Source organism: Nuphar pumila, chromosome 7, assembly GCF_984573655.1.
Source record: "Nuphar pumila chromosome 7, dmNupPumi1.hap1.1, whole genome shotgun sequence".
Classification (NCBI taxonomy): domain Eukaryota; kingdom Viridiplantae; phylum Streptophyta; class Magnoliopsida; order Nymphaeales; family Nymphaeaceae; genus Nuphar; species Nuphar pumila.
This window is the reverse complement of record NC_143255.1, coordinates 44,350,473-44,367,349: the sequence shown is the minus strand read 5'-3', so window position 1 is coordinate 44,367,349 and position 16,877 is coordinate 44,350,473.

Below are 16,877 nucleotides of genomic sequence, written 5' to 3'. Positions count from 1 at the left end.
ACATGATAATAGTTTCTTGTCCAGAACTAGACCAACCTGTTGTCCAACATACCAACATGATCTCAAACAGGGATACCCTCTTAAGGGTGCTTGAATCAAGTGCAATCACATTGCACAAATGCAATATGCCACTGCACCTGATCACCATCCATCTGCTGTTGTGACCCACTCTGAGAGGATGTAAAGCGAAAGATAGGGTTGTGAAACTAAACATAGGTATGTTTAAAGGTGAGAGCATGACAGTATAGATTCCTTTTAGCCGGGGGTCGTTTGCATACCGGAGCAAATGGGCATTGAGAAGGTCTGACTCTTGTCCCTATTTTTTGAACCTCGCCCAATTTGTTTGCAGACATGGGAAACTATTGTGTCCTCAGGCGAGTTTTGTCCTGCATTTCAAAAGCCTCTGTTCAGTGCCCATGCACACCTTACATATGGAAAACAACTCGCATCAAAGGATATTTGCACTCTCCCATTAGCATTGTAAGTAAAGTTGGGTAGATCATGTTTGTTCACTACACTGGGTCACATAAATATGTAGATGTGTTTTCAAACCAACTTATCTCTGTTTCCTTTACTCACAGTGAACTCTAATTTGAGTCTGTGTTTTTCTACAAACGCTTTCCAATCACACTTTTCCCAAACCACATAATACTAGAATAAAGAAAAATAGAATTTGCACAAAATACAATGGAGAGAGTACATGTTTCTATCAATATGTTATCCTTCATTTGATCTAAAAAGAGTAGCAATGAATATGGATTGTGTTGTTGGATGTTTACTATGTAGGATAGAAAAGAGTGTGAGGTGTAAGGGAGTAAGGGTTTTCCAAAGAGCTAATTTTGTGTTTGGTGTGCATGGAGGAAGACTCCAAGCCTTACAACTTGCACACATATCAGCCAGCTCGTCACCTTACAGAAGGTAGCAGTGGATTTTGGAACATTCTAGATAGTTGGATGGCCAAGTGCACTCCTAACTATGTTATACCTAGAGAAATAAAGAATCTGCTATTCATAGTTTAGTTATTCTGCGCCAATGGTTTAGTTTGATTGGTCACCCCTAATTATGATTTTCTGGTTTGTTTAGAGCGTGTCTGATTATGATGTTGGTTCAAACCGAGAAACACACAGCAACACACTACAGAATAGTAACTTAATAATGAAAGAGGTAAATACTAAAAAAGCTTCTTAATATAAGATAAAAACTTAGGTAAAACACAAGGTGATAAACTACAACTCATACAAGCTACAAAACTCACTATTTATAGATAAAAAACTTATAACTGCTTCTTCCTAATTAATAGGCACTACCCCATTATTCCTATTACTAATGCACAACTCTAGTAACTCAAAAAACTTATTCCTTACATTTTGGAACCACGTAGACACAATGTGGATTCCCAAGAGTCTCACACACCCACTAACCCATGACTTATGGTTACCCATTCATAACCTCTCTTTTGCATCATACACCATCACTCCCCCTTGATGCAAAACTCGATACACCTAAAGTGAATCTGAATTTCACAAACTTTTAATAACTAAGTGCTTTTGTAAATCCATCTGCAATTTGGTTATTTGTAGATCAATATTTCATTGCTATAGCTTTATCAACAACAACTTGTCTGATAAAATGATGATGCAACTCAATATGCTTAGTTCGCCCATGGAACATAGGATTCTTTGTCATGGTAATGGTTGCTTGGTTGTCACAATAGAGTTCCATTGCATTTGCCTGTTCTTGATGTAGGTCCGCCAAAATTCTTCTTATCCAAATAGCTTGACATATAGTTGCATTCCCAACAACATACACTGCTTCTGAGGATAAAAGTGCCACTGTTGCTTGCTTCTTTGACATCCATGACACGACTCTCGATCTAAGATTAAAGATGAATCCACTTGTGCTTTTCCTGTCATCTACAAAACCAACCCAATCACTATTAGAAAAACCAGTTAATTTGAAATCAGAAATTGATTGGTATAAAATCCCATAATTAGTTATTGCTCGAACATAACGAAGGATCCGCTTTGTCACTCCAAGATGATGTATCATGGGACACTGCATAAACCTTGAGATTAGGCCGACTGGAAACACGATATCTGGACATGTCTGTGTAAGATACATTAGCCGTCCAACTAAACTTCTATGTAACCGTTCATCAGCCTTCATAGTACCATCGTGTATCGATAATTTTTCATTAGTATTCATGGGAGTGGAACATGGCTTGCACGACACCATATTAAATTTCTCAAGTAAGTCTAAAGCATACTTTTCTTGAGAAATAAAAATACCATCAATACTTTGTTGGACTTGAAGTCCAAGAAAATAATGTAACAACCCTAGATCTGACATTTCAAATTCTTGCATCATGCTCACCTTAAATTCTTCAGAAAGTGTACTTGATAAGCCTGTATAAATTATGTCATCTACATAAACACAAACTATAAGAAATTCAGTACTTATTCCTTTTACATGCAAAGTATGCTCACTCTCACTTCTGTGAAATCCTCTTTGCATTAGGTATGAGTCCAATCTCCCGTACCAGGTTTGTAGTGCCTGTTTAAGGCCATAAAACGCCTTTTTCAACTTTTACACCTTCTCTTCTTTCCCTTTAACAACAAATCCCTGTGGCCGAAAAACATAGACCTCTTCTTCTAAGAACCTATTAAAAAATGCAGACTTTACATCAAATCAAAACACTGACCATTTCATATGAGCGACTAATGCCAAAATAATTCCAATAGTTTCAAAACGTGCAACATGAGAAAAAGTTTCTGAAAAGTCTACTCCAAATTCTTGAGCATACCCCTTAACGACTAACCTTGCCTTGTGTTTTTGCACGCTCCTATCAACATTATATTTAACCTTGTAAACCCATTTTACACCAATAACATTTTGACCTGTGGGTAAATCTACAAGTTCTCAGGTATCATTTTTTTCAATGGCTACCATTTCTTCTTCCATTGATCTTACCCATTCTTGTTTCCTACTAGCACCCTCATAGCACATAGGTTCTTTAACCATCAGGGCAAATGTACAAGATTCATAAATTTCTTTTATGGATCTTACCTTTCTAGGCGGTGAGTCTGTGTCCTCAGTATCACCGTTGTCTTTAGACATACTTGTTGAGGCTTCCAATGTCTTATCAGGTATAAGGAAAATATCTTTCATCTTTGACCTATCTGCATCTTGATTCCAATTTCAAGAGCTTAATTCATCAAAAATAACATCACAACGAATAATTAAACTCTTAGTTGTTGGATCATATAATCGATACCCCTTTGTTGTGTCACTATAACCAACAAAAATGCATTTCTCACTTTTCTTATCCATCTTGTTATGATCACTATAATCGATCAAGAAATAAAACACACAACCAAAAATTCTTAAGTTACTTACATTTGGCTTTTGCTGCCACCACGCTTCATACGGAGTCATGTTACGCACAACCTTTGTTGGAGATATATTGAGTAAGTATACTGTTGTGTTTACTGCTTCAACCCAAAATTTGTTCGGAAGACGTTTTTCACTTAACATGCTCCTGGCCATTTCCACAACTGTACGATTTTTTCGCTCAGCTACACCATTTTGCTCTGGTGTTTTATTTACTGTTAGCTACCTGCGAATTCCATTCTTCTTGCAAAAATCTTCAAACTCATTTGATAAAAATTCTCCCCCTCTATCTGTACGTAGACACTTTATGACATGCGCACTATCCTTTTCTGCAAAGGCTTTGAACTCCTAAATTTTTTTAAAGGCTTTTGATTTTTGAGAGAGAAAAAACACCCAACTCATGCGAGTAAAATCATCAGTAAGCAATAAAAAATATCTACTATTGTTTAAGGATGGAGTGTTCATGGGCCCACAAAGGTCTACATGAACTAACTCAAGAGGCTTTCTGGATCTCCATGCCTTTCCGATGAGAAACGGCAAACGATGTTGCTTCACTTATACACACCCTTCACAAACTCCATCACTGCATGTTACAATAGGCAACCCCAAAACCATATTTTTGGTTCTTAGTATTTTCAGCCCATTATAGTGTAAATGTCCATACCGTAAGTGCCAAAGATATGAAGGCTCATCCTCTTTGCTAATCAAGCCAACATCATTCAAGCGTGTAAATTCAAGAGAAAACATTCTATTAAGTGCCATATTGACTCTTATGAGAGGTATACTGACTATTTTCCTTTTTCTAATTTCACATACTCTATTATAAAAGTTAAGTGCATAACCATTCTCAATTAATTGTCCAATACTCAATAAATTGTATGATAAACCAGGTATATAATAAACATCATGAATCACCCATTTATTACCTAATTTAACATCAACTTCAATAGTTCTCTTGCCTTCACTTTGCACATGTTTGTTGTTTTCAAGCCGAACATTCATTCTCATGGATTCATCAATATTGTGATTTTTTTTTCACCTGACATGTGGTTACTATAACCACTATCTAGAAATCACATATTATTAATCTTGGTTTCCAATTGAGCAAGGAAAAGGTTACCTTGTTCTTGTTCTTCAGCGACATTGACCTGGTTCTTTGTTTTCTCCTAACATCTTGCTTCCACATGCCCGTACTTTTTGCAATAATAGCATTGTTTGTCTTTATAACTCGACCTTTGATTGCTTCCATTGTGCCGACTCATTTTAAATCTCCCATGACCACGACCACAACCACGATATCCTCCTCTACCTCTTCCTTTTTCTGCATATTTATACTCTAAGATACCTTCGCCACTCGCTTGTTTGTTGGAAGTTTCTACCTTGGCCTGAAATGCATGTTCGTTACTTTTCTCGGTTGACCTGTTCAACCTAGCCTCATGTGCCAAAAGCGACTCCATTAATTCGTTAATAGAATTAATCACTCATGTCTTTAGATTCCTCTATAGCTGTGATGACATGATCAAACTTTGGTGGCATGCTTCGTAGGATTTTTTCTACTACCTTTTTATCATCAATTATTTCTCCGAATATTCTCATTTGATTTACAGTAGTAGACATTTTAGAAAAAAATCTTGCACAAACTCGTTTTCTTTCATTAGCAGGGTCTCAAAATCTCTACAAAGTGTTTGGAGTTTTACAGTAGTTACCTTACTATTTCCATGATAGGCTTCCTTCAAAACAATTTACACTTCATTTGACTTGGTGGCTGCCGCAATTTAAGGGAAAATACTTTCAGTTACCGCTTGCTGCAAAACGAGAAAGGCTTTGACATCCCTTTTGCGCAACTCTTTTGCTTCATTTGCTGCCTTTTCTGTTGCTTTTGAGCTTTGTGTCTCTATAAAACCATTTTCAACTAGAGCCCAAAGATCTTGAGAGATGAAAAACGTCTTCATCTTAATACTCCAAAATTTATAGTTTTCTCCATTAAAAATGGGTACCAAGGCATGTGAAAGATTTATAGAGTTCAGATTTATACCGTTAGACATCATGAATTACACCACATAATTGCAAACCAACTTGAAGATCTGGCTTCGACAACGATCTTTGCAATGTTCAAACATGCCCAGCTCAATCAAACCTGATGCTCTGATACCAAACTGTTGGTTCAAACCGAGAAACACGCAACAACACACTACATAATAGTAACTTAATAATGAAAGAGGTAAATACTAAAAACACTTCTTAGTATAAGATAAAAACTTAAGTAAAAACACAAGGTGAGAAACTACAACTTGTATAGGCCACAAAACCCACTATTTATAGATAAAAAACTTATAACTGCTTCTTCCTAATTAATAGGCACTACCCCATTATTCATATTACTAATGCACGACTTTAGTAACTCACAAAACTTATTCCTTACGTTTTGAAACCACATAGACACAACGTGGACTCCCAACAGTCTCATACACCCACTAACCCATGACCTATGGTTACCCATTTGTAACCTCTCTTTTGCATCATACACTATCATGTGTGCTCTGTGCATCGCTTGGCATGCCGCGAACATTGGTCACGTGCCCACTATCAAACAACGGATGTGCATAATGTTGTTTTTATACCGACCCCGTGGAATGGTGGGGATGACACACTATTTAAAAGACAGAAAAAAATGACCAGGATAAACTGTAGAGTGTGTCCTAAACAGGAACACTGTCCTGTTCATCCTGTGCAAGCAGTTCTGTCCTAACTTGAACAGAGAGATAAACACTCCCTTATGTTTCTGTTGAGAAACAAATCCAATCAACCTCCAACTTGGGGTGAGTTTGCATATTGCAGAAACCTGATGGTTTTGGCAGAAAAATATGACAAATTTGTGTTTTTGCGGTCCCCATGACAACAATACAAACACAAGGATTTTGAGAGAAATAGGACCGAGCCCAATAGTTTATGTCACTTGACCACACAATCAAGAATAACACCAACACTAAGAAAAACTCACTCTTCCTTCGCTGCTATGCTTTTATGAATCTTTATGTTGTTTCCTTGGACGATCATGCTTCCTCTAAATCTTGGCGTCCTAAATCCATCACAAATATGGATTTTGGACAAATTCCAGGACATGTAAAATGAAAAACAAACAAACTGTGCTCACCTCATGTGTTCTCAACCTTTCAGACCAGTTCACCAGCCACTTTTAGCGCACCGCGCTTGGATTTTATCAATCCCTACATGACTCATGGCACACGCCCAGTGTGCTGAGCTAGGCAGAGCGGTGTAAATCGCAAGTTGGTCAATAGTGCCTTTAGGGTTTGACTGGTTACAGAAGATAGAAGGGACGATGTACTGCCACAATAAAAATGCCAAGTGAAGTGAACCAAAAAGACTAAATTTGTAGTGAGTAGTATACTTCGATTCACTTTGCTTAGCATCTTTGTTCAGTGACTTTACACCGACTTCTCATTTTTTTCTAAATCACTAACCGTTAACACAACTTATATCAGCCAAACACAAAAGTTTCTTGTGTCAACTAGAGATTTAGACCATTCCAACTAGCTCAGGGTATTGGGTCATGTGCCTTGAATCATATAAATAGAAAAGCGGTTGGTGGACAGACCTCAGAGGCTGAATACACATGAAAAGATTCATGACAACCATCTTGACTGATCAAATTTGAAGATAAAAACATTTCACCATATGCATCAATGTCTCTAGACGGGAAGTCAGACACTAGTTTGTGACTAGAAGATCTTTGTATATATATGTTACTATCCTATATGCATCAACCAAGCAAGTCATGCAATGGGAGCAAGCAACATGTTGGTTCTATTTATAAACAAAGGTGCAAACAAAGAGTAGCAACATACATGGATTGTTGTGTTGTTGGATGTTTAATGTATAGGATAGAAAGGAGTGTGAGGTTTATGGGAGTGGGGGTTGCCCTAAGAGCTATTTCCGAAGTCAAGTTCCATAATCTCATGCTGCCAGCTGCAAAAAAGAGGGTATATTTGGATATGAAAAGTAAATTCAACATATGATTAGAAAAGGAAAAAATATTACAGGTGGCAGCTTAAAGATATCAGGGCTTCTCGTTCTAACTCACAGTTGGGCGAAAAAACAAATTTATTTCTAGAACCCTAAAGGAAGTGTACCTTAATAAAAGACGCACTGGTTGCAGTTACATGGTCAGAATACACCAGTTAAGTTCAGATCTAGTTGTCATGTTCACACCAAGTATTCAGAAACTTGATGCAGATTTCATAATATCACCAACACTAAGAAAAGCTTACTCTTTCTTCTCTGCATCTTTATATTGTTTCTTTGGACGATCATGCTTTCGCCAAATCTTGGCGGCCTAAAACCATGATAAATATGGATCTTGGACACATTTCAGGACATGTAAAATGAAAAACAAACAAATTGTGCTCACCTCGTGTTCTCAACCTTTGAGGCCAGTACACTAGCTACTTCAAGCGCCCCACACTTGGATTTTCTCCATCCCTACATAACTCATGGCACACACCCAGTGTGTTGAACTAGAGTACCTTCAGTGTTTGACTAGTATAGGTTGTATTAGTAGAGAGTTTGTTAAAGGAGATAGAAGGGATGATGTAAAGCCACAATAAAAAATGCCAAGTGAAGTGAACCAAAAAAACTACATTTGCAGTGAGTAGTATCTTTTGATTCACTTTGCTTATCGTCTTCGTTCAGTGACTTCACACCAACTTCTCATTTTTTCTAAATCACTATCTGTTAAACACAACTTATACCAGCCAAACACAAAAGTTTCTTGTGTCAACTAGAGATTTAGACCATTCCAACTAGCTCAAGGTATTGGGTCAATGTGTCTTGAGTCATATAAATAGAAAATCGGTTGGTGGACAGACCTCAGAGGCTGAATACACACGAAAAGATTCATGACAACCATCTTGACTGATCAAATTTGGAGATGAAAGCATGTCACCATATGCATCATTGTCCCTAGACGGGAAGTCAGACACCATTTTGTGATTGGAAGATCTCTGTATATGTTACATACTATCTTATATACATCAATCAAGCAAGTCATGTAATCTGAGCAAGCATCATGTTGGTTCTATTTATAAACAAAGGTACAAACAAAGAGTAACATTGGACATGGATTGTTGTGTTGGATGTTTATTGTGTAGGATAGAAAAGAGTGTGAGGTGTAAGAGAGTGGGGGTTGACATAAGAGCTAATTTTGTCTGGTGTGCATGGGGAAGACTGCAAGCCTTACAGCTTGCACACATATCGACCAGCTCGTCGGCAGAATCAGTGGATTTTGGAACATTCTAGATAGTTGGGTGGCCAACTGCTCTCCTAACTATGCTACACCTGGAGCCATACAAAATTTGCTCCTCACAGTTTAGTTATCATGCTCTGATGGTTTCGTTTGTTTGGTAAAGAAAACCATGTGTGCTACTCTCTATTTTCTCTCTCTCTCTCTCACACGAGGGCCGATCAAGAGCAATCACATTGCACACTCTGAGTGTGCCGCTGCACCTGACTACCCTCCATCTCTTGGGTACTGTTTGTCAGCTTGGGGCCTAACAAAAAATGGAGGGTAGATCAGGTGCATCGATACTCTTAGAGTGTGCAATGTAATTGCATATGATCTGCGGTCCTCTAACACACATACAGGCTTGGTATACTGCACTTGAATAATGTAAAATTTCAACATCAATTTTCTTGTCTTATATTCTTTGAGAGCGTTTTCCCACCGTATAGTACATGATATTATATTCCACCACAACCTTTGAGAGCGGTTCCCACCGTATTGTATGTTATATTCCATCACGCTTTACATCCCACTTGGTGGAGGAAGGGGCGTAGCTAGGGGGGGGCACAGTCCTGCCTACCCAAACAGTTAATTTTTTTTTTTTTTTTTAAAAGCCCAGTCCTAGCCCTGCCCTGATTCCATATGAAATAGATTTTTATCCATTTTTTAGCCCAGCCCTTACTGCAGCAAATAGTTTGATTTGTCCATATGAAATAGATTTTTATTAATAATTGTAGCCATTTTTTATTTTATCTCAAAAAAAAAATTTTTCGGGGGCACTGCCCCCGAAACCCCGACTATTACACAAATAATTTTTTTTTCTACGCGCCTGTTTGCCCCCCCCCCTCACATGAATCCTAGCTACGCCCCTGGGTGGAGGTGTAACGCATCTCAGGGTGGGAATTGAATATAACTGAGATTTGGTTATATATATATATATATATATATATATAGAGAGAGAGAGAGAGAGAGAGAGAGAGAGAGAGCTGTGATAATATACCCAACCCCATCCCTGCCTGACCCGATCATTTTTTTTTTCAAAAATCCAACCTTAGGGATGTGTTCTGCATGATTGATTCACTAGAAATTGACTCCTGAATCATGCATTTTAGATGAAAAAAAAGATTTTTGGAACCTCAAAAGTTTTAAAGAATTATAAACTATTGATTTTGGAAGCTTATAAAAACCTATCCACGCGTCAAAATCAAATGATCCAAGACCTGATTCTTATGAAAAAAGTACGTAGAAGATATCTGTATGGTTAGAATTTCAAAAAAAAATACTGAAATTTTTGAAAAAACCCCATTGGACATGGATGAAGCTGGGTAGATTCCCATTTTCCTATATATACAGTAATGGGTCGGTGCTAAACTCATTTGGTGCTAAACCCCATGCTAAATGAGTTTTTCAGCTTCTTTGATGCTTTTTATGCAGTTCCGACCCTGTAAATGCGTTGGGCATAGTCAATTTACTAAGAATCCACACCTGGATCATGTCTTTTCGATGAAAAAAATATGTTGGAGCCTAAAAAATTTACAAAGATTTTAGTCAGTTGATTTTTCAAACTTTATAAAAACCCACCCATGTGTTGGAATCAAACTCTTCAAGAGCTGATCCCTATTAAATCAAGGACATAGATCACATCTGCATGGTCAAAATTAAAAAATAAAATGAAAAAAGTCCAAAAAACCTATTTAGCACGGGGTTTAGCACTAACTCATTACTCTCTCTCTCTCTCTCTTTATATATATATATATATATATATATATATATATATATATATATATATATATATATATATATATATATATATATATATATATAGAGAGAGAGAGAGAGAGAGAGAGAGAGAGAGAGAGAGAGAGTAACCGCTGTCATGTTCTTTTGGACATGTCCAATGACAGCCCATAATTGTAGGAATACCGTTGTTATTTCATTTCCTTCTATTTCCACCAAAAGTTTTACAATTTCACTGTCAGTTAATTAAAATACTCCTCAACATTTCATCATGCACTTACTTCGTGATCTTGCATCATGGTGATGATGCTACATTCTCTCAATACTATTTGGCATGAAAGTTGGTACAGCCAAAATGAGATTCACATTTCGTGCTCAAAGATGGTTCGATTGTTAGCATAAATATCCTTAACTTGAACCTGAAAAAAACTGTAAGAGAATGAAACAAGGACATCGTGGAAGGTTAGAGAGCAAAGCAGTACCCAAATTACTACTTTTCATTTTGCCAGTTGACTCATCCTCCTGCAGTTAAAAGATAAAAATAATATGATTAATGTGTTATATATAGGGTTAAGATTTGCTATAGTTGTTTGTACGTGCAAACGACCTAGTAAATAGAGTGAAACCCCTTTGTTTTTTTTTTCTTTTCGCATCTAATGCCATGATGTGATCTACAGGTTTTGTTTAGTGAGAATCATCTTTTGGATCGTCGGAATCTGACATGTATGCAGGGTTTTTGGGCGATAAAAAAACAACAGTTATGAAGGCATCCATTTTTATTGACTTATAAAAAAGTTTTTTTTTTGTCAAAAAACAAAATCCAAGAGTTAATTCTTACTAAATCTAGCATGCTGAACACATGTATGAGGTTAGATTGTGTTAAAACAATTAGATGAGATTCAAACTAGAATGTAGGTAAAATGATTAAACCAAATATAAACCCATATAATGTAGAACAATGCATTCGGCAGATCATGCGATCTGGGAAAGGTTGTGGCACATGTTATTGCCCAAATTAAGACTTGGACATAATTTTGACCCAAGAACCGAGTGTTGCTTGGTTCATTTTGTAGCGTAAGAAAGATGAGCCTAACTGAAAAAGTATGAAAAGCTTGGCTCAAATCCAGGCCCTCTCACAAACAGCAGCAATGATAGGGGATTTAGTGAATCCCCTCTCCCCCCGCCTCTCTTCTTTCGATCCCGGCCCGCTAACAGAGCCTTATTGTAGAGAGAGATAAACCTGAGCTGATATAACGCGCAACTGCTGATCATAGTTGGCTGCCACTGAAGGAATTAACATGCATGGCAACATTGGCAGTGTTGAATGAGGGGAATGACCCAGTGAAGGGTAAGGAATCAAAGGAACATTTGAGGAGCTTGCCCCGCCTGGATTGCCATTACCAAAACACATTCTTTCACTGATTCTTAGTCCCATTGTTCCAAACTGAGGATAGTGCAGATATTGAAGTCCAGTTGTGGAAGTAGCCAGTGGAATTGCACAGTGACTACTTCCCGTCGACATTGCCTGCTCAATGAATGCCAACATAAAAAATTAAAATAAAAAAATAAAAAAGGATTCGAATAAGAGTATAATATGAAAAAGATATATTTATAATTTGGTTCAATTCAAGGAAGAATACCCTTTTTTGATCAATAAAGCATAAATACGCATTTTGAACTCGCAAATAGTACTTAGTAAAGTGATCCAAATTTTCAGTTCATTGTGTTTGGGACCATATGATCCATTCAATAATGGGACTTAAAATTTAACTGTAACTGTCTTCCCAATGAAGTGGATTTTCCATGTGAACCCCATTTATATTGAACTTTGAAAGGAAAATGATTCATTGATTCTCAGTAAAAAGAAAGCATTACACAAAATAGGAAGTCAAGTAGTCGACATCCATAGAATTTAAAAGGTCAGGAAAATGAACAAACAAACACTGCAAGCACTCTAGGGAACTGCTACACCATTTTCCCCCAGACATTAAAAGCACATCAGACAGGATAAGCCGGAACACGTATTCAGGTTGGTGGTATTCTTCCCTGTGCTTTCTGGAATTCCTTTGGTTCCAGATGGTCCACCAAACAGTGATTATCCAACACCTCCACACCAACGCCCATTTTTCCGAGTGAGCAGAAAATTTCATAAATTTGAATAGAACGGGTGACCGTTTGAGGCTAATTCCATAAATTTCACTCATAATTTCTCTTTCTCATCTTCTTGAGCCTAGGTCTATATTAATTATTTTTAAAGTGCATTAAACATTCTGAAATATCAACCTAGGTCAACATCAATCATTTGCATTAAACATTTATGAAATTATCTTCTGAGCTCGTCAGAGTTTTGATTTCTTTATAAAGAAAAAAACAAAAGAATCATAATAAACTAAAGGAACTTCATGGAATTCAAACATTAATATCTCGTAATTCATCAAGCGATCTTTTATTGTAGCTTTTGAAATGATTTAAAATTATGAATTTTCTACATTGGAAATCTTTGAGATTTTCTCAAAGAAAAAAATACTTATTTTTAATTCTCTTAACAAAAAATTTCACTAGTATTATTTCAAAACCAATATTTGTCTCTATACAATAGTGAAAGAAACGCGGAACAGATGGATATATCAATTCAGTCAAGCTAACACTTTGGCTATGTCCATTTTTAACCAAACACATACTAATTTTATGTTTTAAATATTCACTTATATGGGATAAGTTGGGAAAATAGCATTGTGACATGCAAACTTCTCAATGTCCCATCTTACCCCATCAATTGGCAATGGGTACAAGGAACCCTTGAAATTTCTAGGCATGGCAACAAAACTTGATGCAAAAATTGGCAATGACATGTTTCTCATATGGCAATGAAAGGATGTATGTGTGTGTGTTTGTTGTGCGTGTGGAATTTGGTTGCCATGAGTAAGGCTGGGAAACGAAACGAGCAGCTCGCCGTTCGGCTTGTAAACCCGAGCTCGGCTCGTTTACCAGCCTTAGCCTTGAGAATTTGAGATTGCCAACTACTTTTTCCCACTTTTAAATGTCATTTTACACATGGCAAAACTTCATTGGTAATAGTAAGTAAGAAAACAACAGAACTAGTTATGCACCATTTTGGTTTGTACATGGATTAATTTCTTATATGCGTTTACTTTACCATTAATTTAAATTTAACAGATTTTTGTATTTTTCAACGATTTTTTTGCAGGTATATATACTGTTTCACCAAACCATATTATAAGTAGGGATGCACACGAGCCAGGTTCGAGCCGAGCTTTGGCTGGCTCGAGCTGAACACATTAAATTTTTTTTTAACGTTCTTTTTTTTAAATCTTATGTGTTGGGATTTCAACCCAGTCTCTTTCCAAAGAGACAAGGCTCACCCACTACGTTAACAAGTCTTTTAATGATAAAGTATAAAAATATAATATACATATATAAACTCTAATATCTTTATATAACTATATGAAAGAGCCTAATTGGGTTTAATTATCGAACCTAACCGAACTGAACTACCTGTTCAATCTCGGCTTTTTTATGTGTACCGAGCCTATACTTTTGTTCAAGCTCGGCTCATTTACTTTTCAAATGAGCTCAAGCCGATTTTAAATGGGTCAAGCCCGAGCTAGCTCAGCTCGTTGTGCATCCCTAATTACAAGAACACAAAAGGAGCAAATAAGGTTGAATAATACAAATCCTGGAAGGATCATCCCGGAAGGCAACCGAATCCTTTGAGGTTGTATTTTTTACTATAAAAGACAAAAAAAAAGTTGAATAATACGGAGATAGCACTTGTAATGTATTAATGGTGACATCATTCAAAATTTGAGGCAAAAGCAAATAGAGGAACAAGAAAAATTTAATAAACAGCATACATGTATGTGAAGTTAAGTGATTTTACATTTTCAATGACTTCCTCAAGTATAGAGGCCATTGGGCATGAGCCTTGAGTCTTCTAGGGATGACCAATCCAAACACATCTCACTCAAATGAAATGATTCATGAAAACAGTCTTGATTATTCGGATTCGGCAACGAAGATGCATTGTCATATTCATAAATGTCACTAGAGAGCAAGCCGCCACCGTTCACGTTGCCGTCAACACCATCAAATAAAAAACCAAGCATCTCATTATACTCATTCATGACTGGAAGAAATATTTACAATGCAAGCAATGCAGGGAAAGCAAGCAACAGTATAAGGATGCAGGTGAATAGTGGCGGTATATTCTGCCGCTATTGCTCTATTTATTATCGCTATAGGCTTATAATGACGAGAAATCTCACCAACAATTCACCAAAAAATGACCTTTTTTGAGTAATAACGGCGACATTTATAGCTCGCTGTTTAAGGGTAAACCAACACCAGCGATGAATCTTGCTGAAACCGAGAACACCAATAGCAGCGCGATAATCCTTAATGACAAAGCTATTTTAATGGGGAGATAGGCTATAACGGCGAGATCCCTATCTCGCTGTTATAGGCTATAACGGCGAGACAAGGATCTCACCTATAATGGCGAGACAAGGATCTCGCCGTTATAGGCTATAAACCTGCAATAAAAAATAAAAATTAACGAATGCCCTGTTTGTTTTAAGCCTATTTGGGTATTTCTGTCTCGAGAGCAATAAATGAGACACTTTTTTCAAACAACATAAGAAAATTAGAAGGCCCATAAGAGTAGACATAGATGGCAGCATAGTGACAAATATCACGAGATTTATGAAAATCTCCCGAGAAATTGCCTGAAAGTTTAAAACGGCAATTTCTCATGAGATTTTCAAAATATCGCGAGATTTATGAAAAAAACATAAATACCGTGATTTAAACGTGATGTTTACCTTTTATACTGCTATTTATCGTGAAAAAATTGTCTATTTTTATTTTTAAATAATTTTATTAATATTTTCTTATAAAAATTAATTTTATATTTTTTTATTTCCGAGATTTTGCCCCAAAAAATGCGAGATTTAAGATTTTTTTTCAATTTCTTACGAGTTTTTGAAAAATGAGAAATTGCCTATAAAAACGTTTGTCGGTATGGATGGCAGCCTAAGTGAACGTGAAGAATAGGTGAGACCATGCAGCTGGCAATTCCATATAGCAGTCATATAAAATATGTGCAGAAAGCAGGCTACAGCACATTATAAGAACGTATGGTACATTCTCTTGTTATAAAAGCAAGCATGATGGTATTATGTTAAATGCTGGGATTATGTTAAATGCTCAATAATCCAGCACAATTATTGGTTATCTTATCAAGCATGTCCATGCTTGCAACAATCATACAACAGCTAATAACTGGAATACAAAAGCTATAGGGCTTAAAAATCATGACAAGGAAAATCCAACCACCGATATTAAGAAAAATGTACCATAATCAAGTACTACACTAACATCCATATGCAAAAACCTAGGGACAAATTGCACACTGATGATTTATTTCAAAATTTTGATTTAAAATTAATGTGTCATCAGGTTCTTTACCTGCTGGATCAAATCCAGGCTGTACATCACACACTTGCACACAAAAAAATAAGAAAAATACTCACAGAAAAGGGAAAAATAAAAGGAGTGGGTAGAAATGCAAAATGCTCTAAATAAACTTAAAAATGAACAAAAAGAGGTAATAATCAGCACAGTCATAAAACCCTAGGCTTATCAGAAAATGATCAGTTGTTTCAGGCTTTCTATTTCCTCTGATCTCACTGATTCCTCCATAAGACACCTCTACAAAGAACGATCTCACTCACTCACTCCACCTCAAACACAACAAAAAACAAGTGAAACATAACAAATTTGGATAAAAAAAACAAGAAAAATACTCATAGAAAAAGGAAAAAACAAAAAGAGTGGGTAGAAATGCATTAAATTAACTTTTAAATAAATAAAAAAACATAATAATCAGCACAGTCATGAAATAGTGGGTTTACTATCAAATAATAGGTTGTTTCTGGCTTCCTATTTCCTCTGATCTTATTGATTCTTTTTGCAGACACCTCTACAGAGAACGATCTCACTCACTTAATCACAAACACAACAAAAAACAAATGAAACATCACAAATTTGAAAAGAAATTAAGAAAAACAGTTATAGAAAAGGGGGAAAATAAAAAGAGTGGGTAGAAATGCAAAATACACTAAATAAACTTGAAAATAAACAAAAAAACATAATAATCTGTTGAGAAACTCTGTTTTGATGTCACATAATATGATACACTGTCGTATTTGATTTTATATGATATGATAATATGTCCTCTTGAAAAATGTTATATTATGACTGAATATGTTTTGCCATAAAACTAACGAGTATTTGATGCAAGGATATCTCACCCAAAAAGGATGGAGACTTCCTATTCAAGTACAACTAGTGCAATCATACTCCTTGAAGAAAAAGCTTGATGAGCCATGCATTCCAAAGTTCAACTGAAGAGATCGGCTACCTCAAGATG